Source organism: Scyliorhinus canicula, unplaced genomic scaffold (genome assembly GCF_902713615.1).
Source record: "Scyliorhinus canicula unplaced genomic scaffold, sScyCan1.1, whole genome shotgun sequence".
NCBI lineage: Eukaryota > Metazoa > Chordata > Chondrichthyes > Carcharhiniformes > Scyliorhinidae > Scyliorhinus > Scyliorhinus canicula.
The window spans coordinates 4481-9487 of record NW_024055619.1 but is presented as its reverse complement, the minus strand read 5'-3'; the positions used below and the strand labels follow the sequence as shown (position 1 = coordinate 9487).

Sequence of the window (5007 nt, the reverse complement as noted above, 5' to 3'; positions counted from 1 at the left end):
CACTGTCCAGTGAGGAACGAGTCAGTTCCCCTTCCAGATTTGAGTCTGTATGATTCCTCTCCAGTTGTGAATGTGTCAGCTCCCTGTCAAGATTGCAGTGTGCCTTTCAACTGTCGAGTTGTGAATGAGTCAGTTCCCTCTTCCAGATTTGAGTTTGCCTTTGCCCTGTCCAGAGATGAATGGTCAGTTCCACGTCCATTTTGAGAGAGTTTTTCCCCTGTCCAGTTGTGAATGGGTCAGATCTCACTCCATATTTAAATGTGCGCTTCCCCTATCCAGTTGCGAATGGGATAGTTAAATCGCTAGACTTGAATGTTATTTCCCCCTGTCCAGTTGAGTTTGGGTCAGTGTCCTTAGCAGATTTGGATGTGACTTTCCCCTGTCCACCAGTGAATGGGTCTGTTCCCAGTCCAGATGTGAGTGTGTCTTTCACCTGCCCAGTGGTGGATGGGTCTGTTCCCAGTCCAGATGTGAGTGTGTCTTTCACCTGTCCAGTGGTGGATGGGCCTGTTCCCAGTCCAGATGTGAGTGTGTCTTTCACCTGTCCAGTGGTGGAAGGGTCAGTTCCCTCTCCAGCTTTCGGGGTATTACCCCTGTCCAGTTGTGAGTGGGTCAGTTCCCTCTTCCAGAATTGAGTGTGTCTGTCTCCTGATCAATTATGAATAGGTCATGTACAGTTGTTAATGGGTCGTGTCTCTCTTCAGGTTTGAGTGTGCTTATCGCATGTCCACTTGTGGTGAGGTCAGTTCCCTGCCCAGATGGTGTTTGCCTTTCCACTGTTCAGTTGTGAAAGTTTACTTCCCTGTGTGGATTTGAGTGTGTTCTTTCCCTGTCCAGTTATGAATAGTCAGTTCCTGTGGAGTTTGCACATTAAAACATAGAACATAGAACAGTACAGCACAGAACAGGCCCTTCGGCCCTCGATGTTGTGCCGAGCAATGATCACCCTACTCAAACCCACGTACCACCCTATACCCGTAACCCAACAACCCCCCCCCCCCCCTAACCTTACTTTTTAGGACACTACAGGCAATTTAGCATGGCCAATCCACCTAATCCGCACATCTTTGGACTGTGGGAGGAAACCGGAGCACCCGGAAGAAACCCACGCACACACGGGGAGGACGTGCAGACTCCGCACAGACAGTGACCCAGCCGGGAATCGAACCTGGGACCCTGGAGCTGTGAAGCATTTATGCTGACCACCATGCTACCGTGCTGCCCGCAAACATTCTCCCCTTGTTTGTGTGGGTTTCGTCCCCACAACCCACAAAGGTGCAAGCTAGGTGGATTGGCCATGCTAAATTGCCCGTCAATGAGGAAAAATTAATTGGGTACTCTAAATTTAAAAAAAATAGAATAGTCAGTTCCCTGTCCAGTTTGAGGAATTCTTTCCCCCACCCAGTTGTGAATGGGTCAAATTTCTCCCTTCATCCTCTCTGTCTTTCTCCTCTCCCTCTCTCTAATCTCCCTCACCGCCCTCCTCCCAACACTCTTTCTGTACTTCGCTCTCTCTCTCTTTCCCTCTCCCCAGTACCCCAGTAGTTGGGAAGGAGAGAGAGAGAGAGAGGGTCAGGCACAGGAATCCAACAACCACAGCAAACTGAATTCAAATGCCCCCTGCGGATTTAATTTCACCCTCATATTTATGTCTCGGCCTAAAATACAGGCTTCATTCCAGCATTTACCTGCTTCAAGTTAAGGGACTTTTATTTCGAGCCATCGAGATTACTTCAAAGTCGATGCGTTTGTTTTGAAATTGACTCCACCATTTTAAAAATATTTTTTGAACAAATTTAGAATACCCAATTTATTTTTTCCAATTAAGAGGCAATTTAGCGTGGTAAATTCACCTGCCCTGCACATCTTTGGGTTGTGGGGGCGAAACCCACACAAACACGGGGACAATGGGTAAACTCCACACGGACAGTGACCTCGAGCCGGGATCGAACCTGGGACCTCGGTGCTGTGAGGCTGCAGCGTTAACTCACTGCGCCACCGTGCTGCCCTAAAGTGACCCCACTATTGTTAATTTTATGAATTCTGCTGGCAACTTGTGCACAGGGAGATCCCAAAAACACTTTCAAAATTGAGTTCAGAGTTTCTGATCTGAGATTTCCCTCTCTCTCTCTCTTTCTCTGTTTCTGCGCCATTGTTGCATTGTGCACACTGACGGCAGTATTGATTGCACAGTAAGATCCCACAAGCAGCAGTGTGATCATGGCTGAATATCCCATCAGTCCCCTGTGAAAACGGTTCATCAACTCACTCAGTCCCAAGACTTTAAAATTTGAGATCTTTGAACCCACTTTGCAGTCCATGTGCTATTTTATTTTTAAGAGTTGTGATCACAATTGCTTTGTGGGCAAAAGCCGCAGTCCTGTGCATGAACAGCAAGATCCCACAGCAGCAGCAATGTCAACCTAACCAGGTGGGGTGCTGTCTCCCCACCCTCCCCACTCACTCCTGCTTCGAGCCCCATTCCCCCTGGATCTAAACCCCTTCCTCCCCCATCATCCTGTGTGTGTGGATTGGACCAAGTCTGAAGAACTCCCTTCAATTCTCTGACAGCGTTAAACTGCCTCTCAAAACAAAGAAAAACCTTTTTAAAACAAAGTCCATTGATACACAGAAAGATCCCAGAAGCTGCAGTCAGCAGTGTTGAGTGTTGTTTAAAATAGCTAACAGGTTATACGGAGAGTGACCGGGGCTCAGGCAATGAAATCCACCCCCCCCCCCCCCCCCCCTTTCGGGACACCCAGATTTAAAATAACCCCTGTTAGTTTGGATTCAGAAACAAAATTGGAGAGCTTCACATTACAGATTTTAATTCACTCTTTGTCACCCACCAAAGGTTTAATGTGTTTGTGTCTGAGTGCAAGGCCGGGTCGGCAATAAAGAGACAACTCGCGTGAGTGCGGCCTTTGGAGTAGGCCTCAGTCCACCCACTTGTCCTCTGGAGAAAATCCCTTGTCCAAAGATTCCTTGTCACATTGCAGTCTTCAAAATTCAAATTCCTGGGGAAAAGAGGGTGCAAATGAACTAATACACAGGAAAATGTTTAAACTAGAAACACAGCAAGAGGCCAAATTCTCTCTCTGTTACACAGACTCTCAGCAACATCCACCTAGAAATATCTCAGTTATTAACCACAGAATAACAAAGATTGAGAGGCAGTTCCCGCTTCCCTAGTGTTTCTCCGTCTCTCTCTCTCCTCCCCTCCCCACGATCTCATTCTCATTGTCCCTCAGTTATGAACATTAAATCAGGGTAATACGCAGACACACACTCACCCTGGGTGAAGCCTGTGGAATAGGCCTCAGTCCATCCATCCAACCTCTGAAGAAAAGCCCTGGTCCAAGGATTCCTGCTCACATTGCAGTCTTTCAAAATTCAAATTCCTGGGGAAAAGAGGAAGAAAGTTAAGTGAAAGACAGGAAAAGTTTGAAACTATTTGATATAGCGAGAGCCCAGGATCCACTTTTCAGATACACAAACTCAGCAACATCCAAATACAAAAATGTCACAGCTTTCAACCAGAGACTAAAAAGGATTGAGAGACAGTTCCCCCCTTCTCTTGTGTTTCTCCCTGTCTCTCCATCCCTAACTCATTTATATTTCTGTCTCCCTCCTCCCTCTCTCTCCCTTTATCCCTCAGATATTAAAATTAAACCTCTGTCAGGTTAATAACCAGACACAACTCACCCCGGGTGAAGCCTGCGGAACAGGCCTCAACCAGCGCTCTGGATGAATTCTCACTCCCTCGTCATCCCCACCAAATCCTCCTCTTTGTATTCCCGACTACCTTAAAGTTCTCCAAATAAAAATCCCTACGGAGAAAAAGAGATAAAATTGGTTAGAAAGACAATAAGAGGGACATTTTCAAACCTACACAAAACAGCACAACAGGAGTCCAGCATTTCCACTCTCCTGTCAATCTCTCAGCAACATACCAACACACACAATTCACAGGTGAAAAACAAACAGATTGACACACTCAGCAACACACACAGACACACACTGAACAAGAGGAGCAATGTTTTTAGTGTAGTGGGAGGATTGGTTTGAGAACTGAAGTCCCCCAGACTCAGATTTACCCTCAGTGAGCTGTGAGCAAACTCCAGCCCTAGTCTCTGCCATGTGTGGAATGTCTGCCTCTGAGGATTGCTCAATATTGACATGTAAATGACGAGGGCGAGGAATGGTTGTTGCAGGTTCCAGGGTTTAGATATTTCAGTAAGCTCAGGGAAGGTGGTAAGAGAGGGGGAGGGGTGGCATTGTTAGTCAAGGACAGTATTGCGGTGGCTGAGAGGACATTTGATGAGGACTCGAATACTGAGGTAGTATGGGCTGAGTTAAGAAACAGAAAAGGAGAGGTCACCCTGTTAGGGCTTTTCTATAGGCCTCCGAAAAATTCCAGAGATGTAGAGGAAAGGATTGCAAAGATGATTCTGGATAGGAGCGAAAATAACAGGGTAGTTGTTATGGGGGACCTTAACTTTCCAAATATTGACTGGAAACACTATAGTTCGAGTACTTTAGATGGGTCCGTTTTTGTCCAATGTGTGCAGGAGGGTTTCCTGATGCAGTATGTAGATAGGCCAACAAGAGGCGAGGCCGTATTGGATGTGGTACTGGGTAATGGACCAGGACAAGTGTTAGATTTGGAGGTAGGTGAGCACTTGGGTGATAGTGACCACAATTCAGTTACGTTTACTTTAGTGTTGGAAATGGGTAGGTATATACCGCAAGGCAAGAGTTATAGCTGGGGGAAAGGCAATTATGATGCGATGAGGCAAGACTTAGGATGCATCGGCTGTAGAGGAAAACTGCAGGGGATGGGCACAATGGAAATGTGGAGCATGTTCAAGGAAGAGCGACTGCGTGTCCTTGATAAGTATGTACCTGTTAGGCAGGGGGGAAGTGGTCGAGCGAGGGAACCATGGGTTATTAAAGCAGTTGAAATACTTGTCAAGAGGAAGAAGGAGGCTTATGTGAAGATGAGAT

The 5007-nt window shown here is 46.7% G+C and overlaps 1 long non-coding RNA gene across 1 annotated transcript; it reads right to left on the bottom strand.

Annotated features, from left to right (window-relative positions):
• Nucleotides 1-2816: 2816 nt before the first annotated feature.
• Nucleotides 2817-4231, bottom strand: LOC119960546. Its single transcript, XR_005459438.1, has 3 exons — nt 3706-4231; nt 3294-3401; nt 2817-3017 (listed from the first exon to the last, which is right to left on the bottom strand). It is a non-coding gene; the product is annotated as an uncharacterized LOC119960546 (long non-coding RNA).
• Between the last annotated feature and the right edge of the window lie 776 nt (nt 4232-5007).